This window comes from Vipera ursinii (assembly GCF_947247035.1).
Source record: "Vipera ursinii genome assembly, chromosome: 5".
NCBI classification, from domain to species: domain Eukaryota; kingdom Metazoa; phylum Chordata; class Lepidosauria; order Squamata; family Viperidae; genus Vipera; species Vipera ursinii.
Window position 1 is genome coordinate 67,185,654 of NC_139518.1, and position 23,589 is coordinate 67,209,242.

Here is a 23,589-nt window from a genome sequence, read left to right on the forward strand (position 1 = left end):
ATTTATATACCGCCCTATTCCCTGAGGACTCAGGGCGGTTTACAGGGAATTAAAATCCAAAATACAAAAATTAAGAACCAAATTAAAAAATATTAAATTGACCCTGTACTCAATTAAGAACCCCAAATTAAAAATTTCTCCTCAGTCTGGGCCCGAGAGCTCGAAGAGCCAGGTCTTCAGGCCCCGGCGGAATGATCGGAGGTCGGGGGCAGTTCTCAGCTCCACCGGCAGCTGGTGATGCCCCCTCTCGCCCTTAAGTATCAAAAAATGGGGTCGGCTCTTTGTTGCCGATCGCCGTTATTTGCAGGTAGGGCACAGGTCTGCAACCCGGAGCGGTTCTTTCAGCCGTCTCCTGCAGTTCCCGGTCCTCTGCCATGTGCAGTCCCCCCAAAAAAAAGTGGGACTAAAAAAGTTCAACCAATCAATTCAAATATGCAGGGTAGGTGCATATCTCGCCTTGGCTCTATTCTTCAGTCAAACCCTGTTCGTATGCGCATGCGCACATATTTTTTGCGGCTCCCAGTTTTTCCTTTTGTGAGGGAACCGGTTCCGAGTGGCTCTTTCACTGTTTGAGGTTGCTGACCCCTGGGGTAGGGCGTACCGATGATTTTTTCGACGCCCACGTCGAGACGGCAGCGTTTCTTAAGTCATGCCATTTTGGCTACTCTGCCAAATCCATTCATAAATGGATCGTCTTTCCAATCCTCTGCTAGACCCAGAAAAGGGGTACTGCCTTCTGGCTAAGCCCCGTTTTCTTTTTCTGTGGCCTTTTTCCTTTCAGTCGCGCGTTTTCTCACCGCTGCTACCTCTTCTAATTTCTACTCAGTCGGTTGAGAGGCAAGAGAAGTCGCGTCTGCCGGAGGTTTAAGACTGATGGTTTTGTGTAGCGTTTTGAAATCAGTCCCCAAGGTGGCACGTTGCTCACCACCAGACTAAAAGTAGTTATACTAGAAGTGGGCCGCAGGACTGCAAGTAGCCACAACAGCTCCACAAAGAGATACAAAACAATTCAGATCCAGTAATTGGCAAACTCAAAGGTCTGAAAGGCATTCTGAGGTTTCCCATTTCCTGGCAGTTACAATTCTGCAAAGTTGATAAAGCACATAGATTTTTCCAGCCCTTCAAAGACCAAAGATAAGGGAATATAGTTGTGCTGGAGTTCATTGATCTCTTGGAAAAGCCACTCTGGATATGATTGTGTAGCAGTGCCTTCAGTTCTCTACAGAACATGACTATTCCAGTGCCTCTTCATGGATATACAGGTAGTGCCAATGGTGGGATTCAGCTGGTTTGCACCGGTTCAGGAGAACCGGTAGCTAATTTTTTGTTGACTTTGGTGAACCAGCTAAAGCCCTAGCCCTTTTTCCAAGGCCCAGAACAGACCACCAGAAGTGCGTGGATACCATTTCCGGAAGTCCGTTCTCGGCCACAGAGGCCTCTCAGGCCCAGAACTGCCCACCGGAAGTGCATGGATGCCACTTTCAAAAGTACATTATGGGCTCTGAGGCCCAGGCCCAAACAGACTTCCAGAAGTGGTGTCCATGCAGAGAACTGGTTGTTCGGGTATGAATCCCACCACTGGGTAGTGCTCAACTTATGGCCATAATTGACCCCAGAATTATAATTGTAAGCAGTGTGGTTGTTAAGCAGATCACCATGAGACTGGATCCGATTTTACAACATTTTTGGTGGCAGTCATTAAGAGAGTACATTTCACCAACTGGGCATTTTGTTTTGCCAAAAACTGGAACTAAACTCTGTAAATAGGCAAAAAATACGGAAAATTGCATCCTGAAACCACAGAATGCTGCAATGGCCATAAAGGTGAGCTGGTTCTCAAGCACCCAGAATGTGATCATGTGATTGTTGGGCGTGTGTATGCAGCTGTCGTAACTTTGAAATCGGATCATGGGTAGCTTTCGGGAAGTCTTGTCATAACTTTGAATTGCTGCTAAGTGACCAGTCGTAAGTGGAGGATGACTTGCAGTTTCTCCTTCAGTTTCTTCTGTTTGGGAACAGGATGCAATGCTGTAGGGAAAGGTCAGCAGACGTCCAAAATGCAGATTTATCACTTTCACTTTGTTTTCCTGAAGATTTGCATCATACAAGTTAATGTTCCATGATGTGACCAAAAGAGTAGTAGCAGAAGGAAAGATTAAAAAGTTAGTGTTTTATCAGCCTTAAATTTTGGGATGTCCATCCTATTAGTCCAAATTCTGACATATAAATAGTTAGTCCTCATCTTACAACAGTTCATTTAGTGACGGTTCAACATTACGACACTGAAAAAAGTGACTTATGAAGCCATTTTTCACACGGCCATGGCAGAATTCCCATGGTCATGTGATTAAAATTTTTGACTCTTGGCAACTGGTTCCTATTTGTGACGATCACAGTGTCCCGGGATCTTCGTGCTCTTATATGAAGGTACACTCAAGCGGAGGGCGCAAGTGCCTGAAGCTCCATTCTCATGAGTGGAGCTTTGCACACGAGTGCAAGTGCGCTCTTGCCCATCTTTCCCACAGCTGTTTCGAACAGGGCACGACCCATAAGTGGGCCGCGACCTTGGGTTCACAGACCCCTGGAGTATACAATGGGTCAAAACTCACTTAACCAATGTCTCACTTAGCAAGAGAAATGTGGGGCTCAGTAGTGGTCATAAATTGAGGACTGCCTGTATGCTGAATGTCTATAGTGCAGTTCAGCACTATGTATGTTTCAGAAGAAAGTCCTTAAAATCTTGGCAGCTTACCACGTGACTATAACGTGGGTATAATTGAATAATGAGGATATCCCCTGTGATTATCCCAGCTTCTGCCAACCTAGCAGTTCGAAAGCACGTAAAAATGCAAGTAGAAAAATAGGGACCACTACGGTGGGAAGGTAACAGCGTTCCGTGCGCCTTTGGCTTCTAGTCATGCCGGCCACATGACCACGGAGACGTCCTCAGACAAACCCTGGCTCATTGGCTTTGAAACGGAGATGAGCACCGGCCCCTAGAGTTGGAAACGACTAGCACGCATGTGCGGGGGAACCTTTACCTTATAATAATCTCAGCCAATAAACTACACTGCACTCGGTGTTATTAAATGAAAATAAAGAACATACAGAGAACAGCTAGACTCCACAAGTAGCTTTTTCCTAGGTGTGGGTGCTTTGCAGCAACCTGTATGTTGAGAAATAGTTCAAAACATCTGAAATTCATACAAGAATAGATGTGTATCAGAAAGTCACCCATCAGCATAGCACAGTGGCTCCAAACCTTTCCTATACCCTGCCCACCTAGAATACTTCTGATATATTCTTGCAACCCTTACAAAAGTTCGAAATAATGGCAACAAATTTTGCATATACACTATAATTTTGAAAACCCAACTTTTCGCACCTCCTAGAATATCGTCTCGCACCCCCTGGTTGGGAACCCCTGGCATAGCATAAAGATTAGTGTATTTTCCCTGGATAAATACAGCGTTAGCTTAGCAACTACAAGACTAACTATATCCTATGGCAACCCCCATTCCACAATACTGCCTAGCATGTTGGGGTTTTGTACTTCTGTTTTTTCACACTTTTGCTGAATTTTAAAAAAGTTCTTCCCGTGTAAAAATTAAAAAAAACCACACTCATTGATTGACCACATATAAGCGTAATCAGTCAGTCGTTAGCACTGAAGAGTGAGTCTTGCTAATGACTGTCTCTGTAGCCTTGAATATTTCCCAATGGCCTCGGCTGCACAAACAACCGAGAAGGAAATTGCCCAATCTTTTCAAAACTGCTGGGGATAGCTGGAGGCTAAAATAGTCTCTGTTTATGTGGGGGAGATCTGCACATCACTTACAAAGTAGGGCAATGCTATTTTGATTGTTAGCAGCCATTCTGAATGTCAGGATGTCCTGGAAGAGTAACCAGACTGACAATAACACGAATGAATGTCACTAGTAAAAGCCATTCCACAATATGGAAGATTGATTGAATGTAATTGTTGGGCACGATGAGGTGGCTTGAACAAAGATAAATAAAGAGCTTTGGCTATTATTCTTCGTTGAAGTTCAGTCACGATGGAGGGGGAGTGGTTTGAGTCTTCTCTTCACACAGATGAAGAGGTGAAGGGATCTGCCTCGACAAAAGAGCCTCGGTTCTTGCAAACTGGGCCAGAATATTTTAAATATTCACAATATACACATATGCTCAGAAGCCTGTTACAAGAGAGGAAGAGAGAAGCGTGACACAAAGCCCGAAGCTGCTTCAAGAGACAGTTTTGATCAAACTCCAGATTTGATCAAAGCCACCTGGCTCGGTGTTAAGTAAAAAATCACTGTAACATGCTGATTCTAAATATGACAACTTCCTACGTTCCTAAAGCACAGAATGAATTTATTCCTTCAAAAAAAGAGTTAATAAGCTTCCAGAGCGATTTAATGAAACATGCAATTTTTTTAAAAATGGCTTTTTGATATGGGCGTTTTGTTTGTATGCATAGACAATACCTATAGGATCTCAACTAGGAGTTTAGTACAATATGATTGCTACATTCCAATTGTATTTCTGCTCACAGGATCCATGGTTATTAGCCTGCCAGTGTTATTGAATTGTGGACTCAGCACATCTTGGCCTTAAGTTTGCTGGCAATATAATTCAGCAACATTTGATAAGCCACAAATTCATCACACACACACACACACCCTCTAAGCAAGGAAGGGCTTATAGATCTCTCTAGGAAAAGGTTAGAAAGAACAGAGCTTGGGAAAAAAAACTAGACAGGGAGAGAATTACAATTTTAATTATCTTAAATGAAGAAATAACAACTCCTTTGCCAGCAACTGCAGCTGAAGTATTGTCGACATCATTATATGTGGTATATATAATGAGATGGTACCTACATATAAGCATTAGCATTGTGTGTGCATACATTTGTGTGTATGTGTAAATGATGCAGGTGGCCTTTGACGTAAACCATTTAGTGACCGAAGTTACAACAGTACTGAGAAAAGGGGACTTCTGACCAGTTTCACATGTACAACTACCATTGCGGCACCCCCATGGTATGTATTTATGACAACTTCAGTTCCTGGGGTCATGTGATCAACATTTGTAACCTTCCCAGCCAGCTTCCAACAAAGTCAAGGGGGGAGGACCAGATTCATTTAATGTGATTCACTTAGCAACTGCAGTTATTTGCTTAACAAGCATAGCAAGAATGTCATGAAATGGGATAAAACTCAACTGCCTTGCTTAGCAATGGAAATTTTGTGCTCAATTGTAGATAGATACTGTAGATAGATGTAGATAGAAGAGATAGATAGATAGATAGATGATAGATAGATAGATAGATAGATAGATAGATAGATAGATAGATAGATAGATAGATGGATGGATGGATGATAGGCAGGCAGGCAGACAAGAGAGACAGACAGACATATCTTCAGAGGGAGTTTTTCTTCTGTCATCTTGCAATTATAAAGTAATCCTGAAAGATAAGTTTTTATCTTGCTGATGGGATAGGAGCCAGATACTGTGATTTGCTCAGTGGGTTAGGACGCTGAGCCTGTCAATCAGAAGGTCGGCAGTTTGGCGGGTCGAATCCCGAGTGCCGCATAACAGAGTGAGCGCCTGTTACTCGTCCCAGCTTCTGCCAACCTAGCAGTTCGAAAGCACGTAAAAATGCAAGTAGAAAAATAGGGACCACTACGGTGGGAAGGTAACAGCGTTCCATGCACCTTTGGAGTCTAGTCATGCCGGCCACATGACCACGGAGATGTCCTCGGACAAGCGCTGGCTCTTCGGCTTTGAAACGGAGATGAGCACCGGCCCCTAGAGTTGGAAACGATTAGCACGCATGTGCGGGGGAACCTTTACCTTTTTATCTAATAAAAGAGACCTTGAACTATAAAAGTGCATATCTGATGCAGTCTGTGAAATCAGCAGATTGACTTCCAGAAACGTTAGGAGGGTAGGCTTTAAATTTAATTAATGTCAGCAGATTGCGTGAAATGGAAGAACTCTTTTTTTTCTTTGAAATAAAAAACATAGCCCTGTCTATTGGCAATCAGTGAAGCGCTGACTGCTACTGGAGTCCTTTTTAATACACTTCATCATTTGACTGTCAGAAGGAGGAAGTGAGATTTTGAGATAAGAAAATGAGCTGGAATAGAGAATCATACAGCATATTTCTGCAGTAACTAAAACTAAGGCCAAGCTCTACGAATAAAACAATTTATACCAGACTTCCTCAATTTAGTGCCTCCCAAAAAAGTTGGAATTCTCCAAATGGGAATGTTGGGAGTTGAATTCCAAGCCCTCTGGATAGCCAAAGTATGGGCAACGAGTTTATTTTCTGGCACTTACTTCCTACAGTGAAGTAATATCTAATTAGTAACTCAGTTGAAGATAGTATTCGTCTTTCAGTCTCCAATAATCCCAGCTGACTTAAATGGCATGTTTTAATAACTAGATTTCTGTAACATCATTTATGGTTATCTAAAAAGAAGAAACTTGCATTCTGGAACAACATGGGTGAATGCATTTCTTTATAACGATGCATCTGCTTTTGTGTGTGTGTGTGTGGGTAGACCTTCCCTTACTGATCACTTCTTCAGTGACTGACACTGTGCTGGTGCTGAATGAGTGACATTTACTCATTCAGCCCTCAAAGTTCCAGCTGTTTGCAGCAGCCCACAATCACTTGATCACCCTTTGTGACTTTCCTAGCCAGTTTCCCACAAGCAAAATCAGTGGGTAAGCCAGCAGGGAAGGTTGTAGGTCAAAGTCAGTGGGGAAGCCAGCAAGGAAGATTGTAAGTTGCTCTGGTGAGTCTTCCCCAATCCATCCATGCTCTTGCATTTGCAGCCTGTACCATCCTCCCCCCAACTCATAGGACGACTAGGGAGACATACCAGAGTTACTTCCTTGTTGTCTTTCCCATTGGTTTTGCTTTGTGGGAAACTGGCAAGGAAGGTCTTGAAACCTGTGGATCAGCATGGGGTGAGCACTGATTCCCATGTGCAATTATGTCTCTAACCTGTAGGTCAGGCCACTTTTTCTGGCCCCAGGCATCACCCATAATAGCTTGCATTTCTCCCCACCAAATCCATGCACCAGTCTTGGGCAAGACCATATGACTCCAGTATTCTTGCAGGAACAATCTTACGAAATGTTGTCATTAAAAAAAGGAAGGGTCTTGCGAAATTGTGACAATTGAGAAGGGAGGGTTTCTTGAGTTGTGGATAGGGCGCTGCAACCCCTCTTCTGGAGCCTGACAAATTAGCCTAGCCCTCTTAAGTTGCGCAACAACTGCTTTACTCACCAAAAGGTGTAGAGCAAAATGTTACAACATTGATTCTCCTGCTTAGGCTCAGGTCCTCCAAAACAAATTTTCTAAATGATGGTTGCACTTCTGCAAAGTGTGGGTTTTCACCAAGTTTGTTTTCTGATGTCTTTCTCTTTAGCTTGGTGTACCCTTTGTTGAAGATGAAGCAATACCTCTTTCCTTCTTTTATCTTATTAACCAACAAAGGCACAGCAAGCACAAGACTCCCCTTTTTTCATTTTCCTTTCCTGTTTTCTCCTGAAGTGACCCTTGGCAATGGTCTTCTGCGTCAGACCCTCATCACTGAGACCCAATGCTCTCTGTGATTTCAAACTGAATTCTAGTTAGAGATGGGGGGAACTGAAGCTGAGATTTGAACATGCAAAGCAGGTAATCTACCACTGAACTCTGGACCATCACTGTTGCATCCCTAGTACCTCAACAAAGCACATTTGGTTTTTCTCTTTTAAAATGAGGCATCTGCCTGGGATCTATTTCCTAAGGCGTTTTATCATTTCTGGACATGTGCATCTACTAGAAAACCTAGTAATTCTGTATTTTGAATTACTAAGTTACTAAGCTTGCAGATATTTTAAGAGAAATTGTAAAATTTCTGATTGTTCTTTCTTGGGACTATATAAATAAGTCGAATTTTCAGTAGCTCTCCATCGCCCTCTGCTGCCTTAAAACAAATGTGACTGCTTAAATGGGAAGGCACAATCAGTTCTGAAAAGCGTTTTGCTGGATTTTTATGTTCGCTTTCCAGGAGAATGGGCCAGTATTAGTCCCCAGTTGTGGGACTCAGCCAGTTCACACTAGTTCGGCAGAACCGGTAGCTAATTTTTTGTTGCCCAGGCCCAGAACGGACTTCCGGGAGTAGCATCCCCGGTTGCTCACATATTTGAATCTCACCACTGCTGGTCCCCATATAAATACAAAGATGATTCCTTTCTCAAAATACGTATATGCTACAGTGAATCTGAAAAGTAGGCCTGATGATATTTGGATTGCCGATTAAATGTATAGTAACCTCCTAGGAAGCCATAACAAACTAGTTTGAATTAATGCATTGCCTGACAAAGTGGAGCTCCAGTCTTACAACTCTGATCACTCAGATATTTCAGTAAAGGAAGTAAAAGAGATCTGTTCCACAAAGGGGATGTGAGCAAAACTGTGTGCTAGGCCACTAACAATTTGGAGGCTAGAAATGATGTTTTAGAAACAGTGATTCTGGGGAAGGATGTGTTCCTCCCCCCAAAAAGTCACATATTGGTGTAATTGGCTTGAAAACAAATATAAGGAGACATTTTGCTTTTTCAGGTTGGTAGAAGACATCGATGGTAGACATATCTCAGCAAGAGCCTTAATTGGATCATTTGTTAAATTGCCATTAAAATAGGGGTGGGGGGGAAAGTAGGTAAAATGTATCCAGATGGAGTAGATGATGGAACATGATCCAAAGTTCGGCTCTGGCAAAGTTTTGTCTTTCATATTGGTGAATATAGAAATGCATTAGGGTGTTACATGTGATAGTGATATCATCAAAATAAGAAAACAGGGATGGAGTATCTTCCTTTTTCAGTCAGGGATCACCTTCTGTAATGGTTAATCTGTAGGCTGTTCATATTAAGTAGAGTCCCTTCCCTCCTCTGTTCAGATACTTCAAGAAGTAATCTTGGAAAAGCACATGTTATTTTTGAAAGATGTCTCAACAGACCTTTTGCTTTGGGGATTTCAGTTAGATCGAGATACTTGTGAAATTAGCCTCTGCATTAAAATGTCAAGCTCACACTGGAAACCTAAAGCCTGGGAGCTGAGGAAATTCCCTCAAATATTTCTGTGCCACGTGGATTTAGAACTGATATATCAGTTCCGATTCTACGTTTCCCCTTTTACTGCATAAAAATGGCATGCGCTAAAATATGGATGAGCATCTGCTTGACCAGCAAATGTCAGGCTATATTGATCAATTAATTACTGACTTGCTTATTCTAGTTTTATATCAGTTGTTATCCAGATTCAGTTCCTGGAGTAGGAAAAACTCTGCCAAGTGGCTCCTAAATTTATTCTAAAAAGGTAATGCGCCTTTTTAAGGAGGCTAAGAAAAAGTACTGACAACTTTAAGAAGCTAAAAAAGCATTGAGCTGAATGAAAGACTTTCACAGCCATAGGCTAGACCAGGGGTAGGCAACCTTGGCTCTTTTATGACTCGTGGACTTCAACTCCCAGGGGTAGGCAACCTTGGCTCTTTTATGACTCATGGAATTCAACTCCCAGCTGGCTCAGGAATTCTGGGAGTTGAAGTCCACGAGTCATAAAAGAGCCAAGGTTGCCTATCCCTGGGCTAGACTAAAAGAGAGGGAGGGGGAAGAGAGAGAGGGGGGGCTCTCAGAAAAAATGGGAACTGCTGCCAAGGAAATTACTTGGACATCAGGAACGGAGCTCAACTTGAAAACTGTTTGTTTTAATGAGAATAAATTTTACGAAACACTGGTGACAGTAACACCTATATCCTTTAGTTGCATTATCTCTTTGGCCTTCAGTTAAATTCCAAATGTGTGTCCAAGGGTGTTTGAGCTACACGGCTTCTCTTAATAGCTGTCTGTCCCAAAGCTATATGAACTGCACCATAATATAATTGCATAACTGCACAGTTATGAATAATGCAAACATCTTTTGATTTAGCCATCCAGGCTAATGCAGAATTCACCATACGGTATAGTGAGCATCCCTTCCTTCTGGAAGTCATACTGAAATATCAATGAATCCTACATATGTAGAAAATACTTAGGATCTTCAGCAAGCGGGGGGGGTGTATGTGTTAAACACAAGCACCCATCATTCTTTTGTATGATAAGCAATATAATACCTCTTATAAAATACCATATCAGAAATAACAGCATGACAGAGGAACAAATGGTGGACTGAAGTTGGTTCTGTAAAAAGAAAAGCCAATGACTATGGAAAAAAATGAAGAGCCAGTGAGTAAACTGGTTCTTCAAACCTCTTTGGACAAGGATAGGAGTTGAGATCGCTCATAAGTACTCCAGACAGTTGCTCCTCATGAGGAGACCACAAGATAAGGAGACTTTATAATCATAAACAATACTAATTGTCAAATCCCAAAATTAATATAGCATTTCTTTTGGTTTCTAGTAAAAAGACCAGAGTGGCATCCTTATAGAAATAAAGCTAGACAAAGGCTTATCTGAAGGTGGAGGTTTGTTCTCCAAGCTTATGGATTGGTTTCCGAATGTTTCATTTCCAGGCTAGGTAACATCTTCAGCGGAATTTAGGGAATGTCAGTGATTGTGACTGGCATCCCTTAAAGTGACTGACAGCCCCTAAGCTCCACTGAAGATGTTACCTAGCCTGGTAATGAAACATTCAGAAACCAACCCGCAAGCTTAGAGAACAATCCTCCACCCTCCTCCTGCACCCAAACTACAGATATTCACCCCTATCACAAAGGCTTATCTTTAATCTTGATAGATAATTTTGTCATCTCAGCCAGTTCCGTTCATTTCACCATCCATTCTTCCATTGTGGGAATCTGTAAGTCTTTCCATCTCTGTGCAGGAGCAAAATATTCTAACATTGCTAACAAGGATAGTTTTAAAAAATGGATTCAGAAGTTAATATTAATAACATCAACAGAGACATCTGGCTCTACAGAGAGACTATATCTAAAATATATTATAGAAGAATAATGGATTTTGTCTGCCAAGTTTGAGACTATGTTGGATGGATTTACAAATGACAGGCTACAAAATGGTGTTACACTGAACATACAAAAGAAACTAGATGATTTCTTAATAATTAAAAGGGATATGCAAATAACAAACCAAGAGAGTGAGTTGGATAATTTTCCTATAGGATTTATAGATCCCATATCTCCAGTCTTTTCGCCGCGGCCTCAAAACAATCCTTTTCCACCTGGCTGACCTGGACTGACAGGGATTTTAATTATGTTTTTAATTTTTAACTGTAATTTTTAACTTATTTTAATTTTAATGTTAACTTATTCTACAGGGGCCATTAATTTAATTTTATTTTAACTTCTGTATTATTGTATGTTATTGTTGTTAGCCGCCCTGAGTCCTTCGGGAGATAGGGCAGAATATAAGTCCCAATAATAAAATAAAATAAATAAATAAATAAATTTACCAAAGGGGCTTGTTAAGAATGTTTTGAAGAATCTCATGAGAAGAGACAAAGAAAAAATGAAAACAAATAAAAGTACTACAACATTATTTTGAATGAACTAAGGATTATGATGATTAGAAGTAAAAGGAAAGAAGATAAAATTGGTTTATTTAATTGTGGTTAAAATAGATATATTGTTGTTTCTGGTAATCTTTCATGGATTTTTGCTGACACCAGGACTGAAATGACAATACTTTATGGGTTTGTTTCTAGATCTCTTGTAGATAAAAGATGGTTTGTTGGAAGATTAGATCATTTTAAGAAATCTTCTATTTTAAGAGGAGGTGATAAGTTACTAAAATGGTTTATATTTGTGATGAAGGTGGGAGGTCACTTCTGCACATATTTCTTTTCTTTTTCTGCGTTCTATTCTTTTCTATTTTTCTTTTCCTTGCTGCACCTTCCATTTTTTTTATTCTCCTAAATTTCTTTTAGTTTTTAGTCTTTTAGGTTTTTTTACTATTGGAATTATAATCTTTAATAAAATGACTATCAAAAAACAACGGCAGAGGTACTTCTTTTTCACATTTGACAAATTCTGAGTCTAAAGTTGCAGTAGCAGCTTCATTCATCTTTGTCCTCTTTCATCTTCTGGGAAAGGAAAAATGTGATGAAAAGAAGATGGGTGAGCTGCTCATTCTTCAAAAAGGAAGGGAAGGAAGGAAGGAAGATATTTTTCCAAAGGTGCATCGCAGCTTACTCTATAATGAGATATTGCGTAAACTAGAAACTGGCACACTCAGTTCATAATTCATGTTAGAAGGCAGATCCCTCAACAGGGATCTTTGTAGTCCAATCAGCTGTACTAAGTGGAAGAAGTGATGACAGCATTGTTAAGTGATCTTAGCAAATCCTCATTTTTGTACAAACACAAATAAGGCCCTAAGTTGTTTCTTCTTTTTCTCTCTCTCTAGCTGTGATGTTATTTCACAAATCAGAAGTTGAAATTGCCTTCAGGAAATACAGCAGGGAACATACAGTGTAGCCCGATTGGGAATATATATATATATTTCACACTTTAGAGTGCCAAAATAGCAATATTAAGGTTGAAAGCTTCTTGGGGAAATGATCCAGCCTCTTTTTACACTATTTATTCAACAGTGTCTTTTGCCTTCTCTAACTGTAAACATGAGGAGATACGAGCATACATTAGGCATAACCGTCCCGGATGAAGAGAGAGAAAAGCTTGAGTGTTCCTACCAATACTAATGAATCTACCTCAGAGAATCCTGGGCCTCTCAGGATCTCTGCATCATTAGCAGCTATGAGGAGGTGGCTTCTCAGGAGAGTACAGTAACAGAGTTGGAAGGGACCTTGGAGGTCTTCTAGTCCAATCCCCTGTTTTCGCAGGAGACCTATACCATTTCTGATAAATGGCTGCCCAGTCTCTTTTTAAAAGCCTCCAGTGATTGGGCACCCACACTTCCAAAGGCAATTTGTTCCACTGGTTAATTGTTCTCACTGTTAGGAATTTTCTCCTTAGTTCTAGGTTGCATCTCTCCTTGGTTAGTTTCCATCTATTGTTTCTTGTCCTACCTACAGGTGCATTGGTAAATAAGTTGGTCCCCTCTTCCTTAGGGCAGCCCTACAAGTATCGGAAGACTGCTATCATGTCACCCCTGGTCCTTCTTTTCACTAGACTAGGTATACCCAGTTCCTGCAAATGTTCTTCGTAACCTGCATGCCCTCAGAGATGATCTTTGAATGTTCCTACTATGTTAGGTGGTCCTTACTCAGGAGTTATCCACTATAGATGAAAGCAGCTATCTACCTTGAAAAAAGAGAACCATTATATGACAGCAAAGAGGTACAGAAATGTGTAACTTCTGCTGCCATCTAGTGGTTATTTGGAACTTCACAACATGTTTCTTGGTTTCTTCTAGTCCAGTGGTCCCCAAACTTTTTGGCTTTGTGGACTGGTGGCAGCAGCCGGGGGTGGTGGTGGTGGCAGGGGAGGAACAGGGGATGGTCCCATGCAACCAGCAGTTGAGTGCACATATGTGTGTGCAGCACAATTATGCAAACAGCAGGCACAATTATGCAAACAGCAGGCGAATGAATGGCAGGCGCACACGCATGCCACTCACAGAAATGGAGCTTCACACATGCATCCACCACTTGTGTGGCCCAGTTAAGGAGTGAGGGGCAATGATTAAGAGGCAACTTAGCCCAAATATTATGTGTGAGAGAAAGAAAGTAAAGACACCCCCCCCCATACCTAATAGTTCACATAGTATATTGTAGATGCCGATAGTAGAGTCCTCAGTCTGGCAGGGTTGTGTCTAATAAATGTGAAAAAAGAAAGAACATCACTTGGAAGTATTATTATGTTTCATATTTGGTTTTGGACCCAACCGCAGCAAAGTCAGAGGAGGAGATGTAGAAGGGGAACTTATCATTTTTCTTACCAACTCCTAACCCCCAAGGTGTTCCCTACGCATGCCATTAGGAGGAAACAGAAAGCTGAGTGAAAAATAGAAGATGGAAAAATGATCTGGTTCGGCGGTCTCTTGCTTCTGGGTAAAGCCTCCTTCAAGATGAGAGTTCACAAGGTTGATGCTATATGGAACAAAACTGTGGCTGAATCTGGATGTTTTGCTATCCGAAGCAGAACATCCAGATTCAGCCACAGTTTTGTTCCATATAGCATCAACCTTGTGAACTCAAATGTCTTCTTTCCGCTATGTATTCAAAGTGGACAGTGATTAATATTTAATGTGTATATATATATATATATTTGTATGGATGTAAATATAACACACATATACACATGCTACATACATATACTCCTATACCTACACACATGCACACACCCACACACACAGAGAGAGAGAGAGAATGTGTATATGTGTGCTATGTATGTGTATGGGTAGATATGTACTTTCTTTTGAGAGCAGGTAACAGAATTTCCTTTTTAATGTAGGCCACTATGTTCTCAGTAAAAAATGACAATAAAGGTTATTTTATCTTAGTTTTCTTGGCCGCACCAGCACAGATTCCTGGATTGCCGCTGTCAGCTTCAGGGATATTTTTTTTCTTCTTCTAATATTCGAGTCTAACTAAATTATTTGTTGTGGATTCCCGCCCAATTATAACCGTATCTAATGTTGTGAAGGCACCAGTTTGATGCAGTCATTAAGGCACTCAGCTAGAAAAAAATGATGAGTTCTAGTCCTGCCCAATGCTCAAAGCCCTCTGGAGGGCCTTGGGCCAGCCACACTCTCTCAACTCTAGGAACGAGGCAATGGTAAACCACTTCTAAAAATCTTGCCAAAAAACCTACAGGGATTTATCTGAGCAGTCACCTGGAGTTGAAATTGACTACAACAGGGGTCCCCAACCACCAGGCTGTGGAACTGGGCCATACAAGTGGTGGATGAAAGTGCACGTGTGAAGCTCCATTTCTGTCAGTGGCATGCGTGTGCGCCTGCCATTCGTTTGCCTGCTGTTTGCATAATGGTGCTGTACACACATATGTGCACTCACCCACTGCTTGCATGGAACCATCCCCTGTTCCTCTCTGCCACCACCACCACCCCCAGCTGCTGCCACCAGTCCACAATGCCAAAAAGTTTGGGGACCACTGGACTAGAAGAAACCATGAAACATGTTGTGAAGTTCCAAATAACCACTAGATGGCAGCAAAAGTTACACTTTTCTGTACCTCTTTGCTGTCATATAATGGTTCTCTTTTTTCAAGGTAGATAGCTGCGTTCATCTATAGTGGATAACTCCTGAGTAAGGACCACCTAACATAGTAGAAACATTCAAAGATCATCTCTGAGGGCATGCAGGTCTGCTTTGGATGAAACTCTGAAGATTTTGCTTTAAATGTTTCCAATTTTATAAGTTTCTAGTTGTAATTAATTGTAATTAATTATATTATTGTAATTTGTTCACTGGTTTTCTTTGTTTAACCTAATTTATTAGAACTACTTTTCTTAGTCCTTAAGGGCCTTTGCCTTAACTTATTTCTTCATTCAGTTGCAGATCAAAACCATTCCACTTTTCAAACATAAAAGCCAGAACATAGGAATTTCTTCCTTATAAGGCTGTCACATATTTAATTGAATTCCTGAATGAATGGGGGGAGGAAATGAGTAGGGTGGGAGTAGGCAGTGGCTTTTTTCTATTGAATCTACCATTTCATTAATGAAGTGTACATTTGATTGGTAAGAACTCTATCACAAATCTGTGCAGCCAATTGATTCTGTCATTCATTTCCTGATTGGATAAGGCTGGAGTACAAGCAGCTCTCACACCCGTATGATTTGTATAAGATATAGGTTTATTTGTTTGGCTACCTACATTTCTACTCACTTGAATCCTCAAGGTTATAAGCCACAGTTAAATAGAGACCACAAAATAAAAATAGGAAGGATAAATTAAAACTGTTGTGCAAATGAATTTCCCTCTGCATAGGATCAGATGTTGACTGAATAAAAATTTTAGTGACCTGATCTCACAGTAATGTAATTGTGCTTCAACTCTATTATATTTTAACTCAATTATCTCCTCACGTAAAAAGTTCTGTAAAACCTGAAGAACATCATAGTGCAGGAGCCGTGCAATTTGTTTCTGGCGTTCATTTATTTCAATTCAGGAGTTATTACATTTACATTTGATAATGCAATATTAGTTTGGGTGTTTTTGCTGTACTGGAATAAATTGTTTCATTTTGGTCATTAACTGAAAAATAAAAAATAAAAACTGAACAACTCATGATGTTGCATTGATTTACTGTTTATTCAAGCTTCTGCTGAATTTGAAACTATCCTTAGACATCTTCGGGAGAACAAATACCCAAAATATCCCTAAAATGGGTAATACAAAATAATCCAGTAGAAATAGCAGGAATAGAAGAGAGAGAGAGAGGAAAAAAAAGAATAGTGCTAATTGCAAGTAGCTCAGAGAAGATAAATGAGCTTAGCTTCACTTGGCCTGGCTTCAGTGATAATAGTGATAATACCAGTTGAATCTATACAGGCTCTACATGGTTTTAAAGTCAGAATGCTTCAACCTTCTGAAACAGAATGTCTCTGTTTCAAACATTCTGTTTCAGAATTTTGCAGCGAGCTTTGTTTTCCTTTGTTCCCTTCTCAGTTCTTCTCTATTTGAAGCCCTCCAGCTTCAAATGGAGGGGCCACCAAGAATCCTTCACCATTACATATGCTTGCCAAAGTTAGCAGAGTAAAAGTGGTCCAAACGAAGTAGCATTTATCAATATATTTTTTTCTTGCTCAATAGATTCAGATCATTCCACAGAAGGGCCCAGGACTCCCACTATAACTGAGGAAAATATTTGTTTTCAAAACTGATCCCAGTCTGTTTAGGACTTGCTTGGTGAAAGCCAAACTCTTTGAAATGTGCCTTGAATTGATTTAGGAACCATCACTGGTCTTCCATTATGATCTTTAAAACTGGCCTTTTCAGCAAACTTATTCTGAATCAGTTGAAACAGTTTTTATAGAGAGTGGCACACATAACAGACAAGCGGAATATGTCTTCTAAGAAGGAGCCACAGCTGTCATCTCAACTAAAGTTAATAAAAGTTACTGCTTCCTATCGAATCTCCATAAGCACAGCTAAATCTCAACACTTCTATTTTTCTTAACCTTATACAATTAAACGTTCTATTCAATGTCTTATAAGATCTTGTAGGGTCTTAAATATAAGGTCTGTATTTACTGTCACACCTGGACAATATCCCCAAACTAAGGTGTATATTATTGTGATATTATTTCTGTCATCATCATCATCATCATCATCATCATCATATTGATATGACTAACCATCATAGATTTTGGGAAGTTTACATAGCACAAAATAGAATGTACTATTAAAACACAAGATAACAATTTACGGATACATTTAAAATGCAGTTTCCTTCTGGTCAACTTGCAAGCAGTCATTTAGCTGCTTTTTTAAAAAAAAAATTACCCAGTGAAAACTCAGGTTTAACTGTTAAAACAAGGAAAACTTGTTTTCAGGAGATGTTGTGGTCCAGTAGTTATGGTATTGGACTAGGACTGGGGACAAATAAAGGAGAATATTTCTGGCTCAGAGTTTTAATGAGGGGTCCCTGGTGCTTTCTGAGCTTGGTTGTTTTCCTGCAGTGATTTGATTATCTGAGAGCAAACCCACTCCTTACTAGCACTTACTTACTATTACTTAGTTGGGGTAATGAAATGTCTGCAAGAAAAAAAAACAAGCTTAGAAAGCACCTAGGATTGGGGAGATCCAGATCCAAGTGTACCTTTAGCTGTGAAAATTAACTGGGTGACTTTTGGTCAGTCACTCTCAAACCATTTTTCATAGGAGTAATCAGTGCTTCTTTTGTAAAAAAAAAAAAAAAAAAAGGTGCCGGAACTCACACATGTCATACAAACCACCTTGCCTACCCTACAAGGTTCCATCCAAAAAAGGTGCCGGAACTCCGTTCTGAGCGTTCTATGAGAAAAAAAGCCCTGGGAGTAATAATGTGGGATTACCAGAAAGAGGGATCTCTATGGAAGTAATCTTGTGCTCTTGGAAGAGATGCTGGGTATGAAATCCATGGAATAAAATAATAGTTGAAAAGACATTAGCTAATAAAAACATATTAGACTCCTTCTGAAAAGTTATAAACTCAGTGAATATTGATCCTCTCTGGAGAATTGTGTTTTATAATTAATTGCTAGCTAGGAACAACAGCATTTCTAGAAATAATTTAAAGATTAGGTAGATATTAATGGGGAAAGGTGATTTTTCAAGTAGTCTGATTCTCAAGCTTTCAGAGTTTTCAGGAGCAAAACCAATACTTTTAACTAAGGGCTCAAAATAGAGCAGTCCCATGCATTAATAAATCATTGGCATAATATGAATATATGAATATATTATTGGATAATGTGAATGAGTCAGCCAATCCAAGCAAATAATTTTGACCAGTTGCTATTTCTAGTTTATTAAATGCAGACCTGTATATAAAGGTAAAGGTAAAGGTTCCCCCGCACATGCGTGCTAGTCGTTTCCGACTCTAGGGGCCGGTGCTCATCTCCGTTTCAAAGCCGAAGAGCCAGCACTTGTCCAAGGATTTCTCCGTGGTCATGTGGCTGGCATGACTGGATGCCAAAGGCGCACGGAACGCTGTTACCTTCCCACCATAGTGGTCCCTATTTTTCTACTTGCATTTTTACGTGCTTTTGAACTGCTAGGTTGGCAGAAGCTGGGACGAGTAACAGGCGCTCACTCTGTTACGCAGCACTCGGGATTCGACCCGCCAAACTGCCGACCTTCTGATCGACAAGCTCAGCGTCCTAACCCACTGAGCCACTGCGTCCCTAGACCTATATATAACCTATTGCAATAGTCTAAATGGGAATGTACCAAAACGTAATTAAAACAATATAAAGTTTGCAGGCCTGCTTCTTGACCTACTGAAACTGAGTTACAGTAAATATTGACTGAATAGGAAATCCACCACTGACAATTTCCATCTTGCTTGAAATGTCTTATTTATTCACTCTCATCGGGTCCATTGCAACATCCAACAACAACTCCAGAAAATGGCAGTTTTATCTCCAGAACGTTGGGTGCCATCTACATATTAATGTTATCAAAGACCAAATCTCTGGATATGTTATTTTACCAGATTCGTATGGACAGCAAACAGCATTGAGGGTGGGGAACTGGGGAATACAGGAGGTGTTGAATGAGCCATACACATCTGTGTTTATCCATAGTAATTATTTGCATTATATTATTACTACAAGTATGTCCCTTTTTCAAAGAGGACACATAGTTAGTTTGCTGGTTAAGGGAATGGAGTGCCCCTGAAAGCGTAAATGTACTAAGTGACATTCAGCCAATTAACATTTTAAAATCCAACCCAATGTCACAGTGTTATCACTGTGAGGATAAACTTAAAGAACAGAAGACCATACCATTATTCTCTTTTGGCATTTTCAATAACTCCCCGGAAGAATCGGGAAAGACTTGGTCAGTTGTGGACCACCAATCCTGAAAAAACGACAGTGCCAATGTTAGAAGTGTTAGCAATCTGAGTGTGTCATAGTGCAGACTGCAGGGCTGGGTTCTGTGGGATGAATGAGTTGTGTACCAAATTCATAATTCTACATTCTAACATGATCTTTTTCTAGAAATGGATCTTCTACAAGAAATGGTTTGCTGGATTCCCGAAGTCTGGACCAGCACATAGCAGAAGAAAAATGGAACATTCAGAGAGAAAATCACATATTCTATCTCGGAGCATTTTGCACATCTATAGACCTAACAGGCACCAGCCCAGAACTGATCAGCAATAGTGGATTGTGAGAGAGTCTTAGCCATCTAGCAGTTAAGTAAACACACAATTTGTTTCTTTAGTAATCAGGCCATTCTTGTAAACCCTAATATTTCTTGAATGATCTGGATGAGGCTGTTGGCAGGCCCAGAGGAAGAGAGAGAGGCTTTTGGAGGAGTTGGTGGCGGTGGCAGCGTGCTCCAGGGGCGAAAAGAAGCAAGGCCTCTTTAAGGAAAAGGTGGAAGAGTCAGGATCAGAAAAAGGAAAGAAGGTGAGGTTGTCAGAATACAAGCGAATTTGAGGGCTAATCCACATGGAGCCCCATTTCCATCTGTCCTGTTTGCCATCGTTCACTCCCTAGAGACTAAAATGGACAATGTGAAATTTGAGCGGGCCCCGAACAAGGACTATATATCGGAGGTAGTTACCCTTTGAGAGCTGTATGCAACGAAATTTCATTTTGATGTATGCCGATTGGTGTACATTCAAAGTGACAATAACGTTGTTATTATTATTATTATTATTATTATTATTATTATTATTATTATTATTAATATTAATATTATTATTACTATTTGGGTGCTTGATTGCCTGGTGATTGTACTTTTACTTGATGCCTTCAAACTGGTGGAAGAACCAGTAGTTACAAGATTTATTCTGCTTGCTTACTCTTCTGTGGTGGTCTGATTTTCATGCTGCCTATTTGGAATTGTTTGACCTGTGCTTCTTGAGCCAATAGAATAAGCGATCTTTTTACCTATGTGTTACTGAATATAAACTTCCTGTTCTGCCAAGTCCTTATATAATCCAAATGACACAATCACTGACAGCAGAAAGAAGGGAAATCACGATTTTTTCAGCAGTACAATTTTGGGGAGAGACGTTGTGGTATTCTGATAATTAAATATGTCTAGAAATATGTGGGGAGGGAAAGAGAAACAGAAACAGAATGGAATATCTTAGAATCTAATGTTACATTCTACCCTGCCACATTTTGCTCATGTCCTGTTTCTCTCAGAGTTAATTTTACACCAGGGGTAATAATGATAATAATGATTTCTCAGACAAAGTACGGAATCCCTGCATTGGTGGGGGGGGATCATTGGTATTTTCTTTTATTCCACAGTTTTAAGCTTTGCCAGTGCTTTTTTTGTAAAAAGAAAAAGGTACCGGAACTCACACATGTCATGTGAGTTGCCTACCCTACAAGGTTTCATCCAAAAAAGGTGCCGGAACTCCGTTCTGAGCGTTCTATGAGAAAAAAAGCCCTGAGCTTTGGAAAAAAAAAACAGCTGCTAATTTGTTCTTTTTCTTTCTCCCCCCTCCCCTTTGGGCAAGCAAATGGTTGACTTTTCCTTTTTAATTTTTTTTAATCCCACCTTAATTATTTTTATAAATAATTCAAGGGGGCAAACAGACCTAATACTCCTTTCTCCTCCTACTTTCCCCACAACAACCCTGTGAAGTGGGTTGGGCCGATAAGAGACAGAGTGACCAGCCCAACGCCGCCCAGCCAGCTTTCATGGCTAAGGCAAGACCTGAACTCACAGTCTCCTGGTTTCTAGGCTGGTGCCTGAAGCCACAACCCATTCTTTTTCTTGTTTTTGGCAAGCAAATTTCCCTTTGTGAGCGAAGCCAAACAAAATTTTACTGCTAAGCTTGTAAGCCGCCCTGAGTCTTCGGAGAAGGGCGGGATATAAATGGGATTAAAATAAAATAAAAAAATAAATAAATTTAACCCTGACTTTTCTTTTGCTTTTATTGAATAAGGTCAGTCTTTTAATAGCCCGGTCCCAGGTGGGCTCGGCCTGAGGATTTCTCCCCCAACAGGCCTGTCATCCCTCCTGGGTTGAGGCAAGTGCCAAAGGAGCTGTGGAGCTCTCTCAGTATCAGCATCCTTCCAGCCTGCATATCTGCTTGGCAGCAGGGAAGAGGGAGGGGGGAAGAGAGATCTTGGTAGCCTTGGCAACGCCCAGAGTGAAAGCAAGAATTCACACCCTGCCCAGGATGCTTGAGAAGAATAATCCTGCCTTTTTCTTTCTTTTCTCTCAGCAAACCACCCAGCGAACTGAACTGCGTGGTTGCCCAGAGCTTGTTGCTCGGTGCGCAATGCCCTCCTTCCAAGTGGCGTTTTGCTCCCAAAAGGGAGGGCTGACTTTTTCGAAGTGAGCTCCTCCGATGACGTGCCTAGAGGCTGCTGCCTAGCTGCAGTGTCACTGCAATGGCTGAGGGGCTGGGGCTCGGATGCTTACAATGAGCTCATTTTCCCAGGAGGAAGAAAAAGCAAGGATTGCAGGGTGGGGGGGGCATCACCGGGCTACCGCAACCTTCTTGTGAAAATTCCCTTGTAGCTCCTTCCTTAGTTAACCTGGCCTGGTTCTTCCTTGTCAGACTGTGTGCATGGTGAGCAGATTTTTCCTTTAAAAAAAAAAAACCCTGCACATTTGATTCCCAGCCCTTCCTCATCTTTTTCCTCCTTTTCTCCTCTCCTCTCAATGCTTTCTCAGACTGGCTTGCCGAATCACCCTCTCAACTATTTTGGAGGATAAAAAATATAGCATCTGGAGCAGTCAGGGATGGAGTGGACCTTTTGAATTGATTTTTCAAAATTACAAAATGAGGTAAATGGCAAAACGTCCCAACCAAAAAACCAACCCCCCCTCCAACACTCCAAATTACAATCTGTCTGCTAGAAACGGCCCGTCAGATTCTAGGATGAAGCACACCGCAAATGCACGGACTGATACTTTCACCAGCTAAAGCAAACAAGGAAAGCTGGAGCATGTCTGTAAGGTTAGTTTCCATACTGATTTGTCTTTCTCTTTCTTTTGATCTGAGTGGAATTGGTATCCCGGCACAGTGTTGTATAAAACCTGCTTTTGTACGTTGTTGTTGTTGTTGTTTTTTAAGTAAGCGGTTGCCAGATTCCTGTTTTGCATGCACTGCTGACAAAATATGTCTATGTAGCAAAGTAACCGTAAGGTCCCTATTAAATGCAGAAAGCTTTTCCTCTTGTCACTGAAGATAATCAGGATGGTGGGGGCCGGAGAAAAAGCAGGTTTTTCCAATTCCACCTTATATTTTATTGTATAAGACAGCTTTATTCCAATACTTCAGACTTAAGGGTTAGGTTGAGGTGAGGTCCCTGTACAAGATGTTGTAGATACTTTTTTTCAGATTAGCACCGATGTCATTAACAGCCTCTAGCAGATTCCTGGGAACGTGACACAGGCAACTCCCTGACACAGCTGACATTCCATTTATGGCCAATGAAACCCCTTGGGATTAAACCCTAGATCAAAGTGGAATTTCTTATTTTATTGCCTCTTTTTCTTTTCCCGCCGGGACTGAATCCTAGATCAACATGGAAATTCTTGTTTTATGGCCAGCTTTTCCCTTGTTGATTATAAATAGCACTTTGACCTGTTAAGTGTCATATCCTTGAAGCCGTGGAACTAAAAATGCTGTGCTTAATTTGTAGGCAGTCACCGGGTAAAAAACTATGCCTTTTATTTGTTCTACTGTTTTTTAACCTCTGAGCATCCTGGGACTACGCCATGTATGAATTATTCTCTAGGAAGAACTGAACTCTGCTGATCCTAGTTGATGTGTGGAAAGCCATGTGTTTTTAGCCAGGTTCCGTGCTATGCATTAAAGAAATATTCGCAGGAACTTTTGTGTGCATGTGAAATAATGCAAGGGGCTGGAGATAAGAGGTAGCACTTACTTCAAAGTTTAATAACCCTCTCGTGCATGTGTTAAGACAGGGAGGACAATACTGATGAGAAAGGGAAAG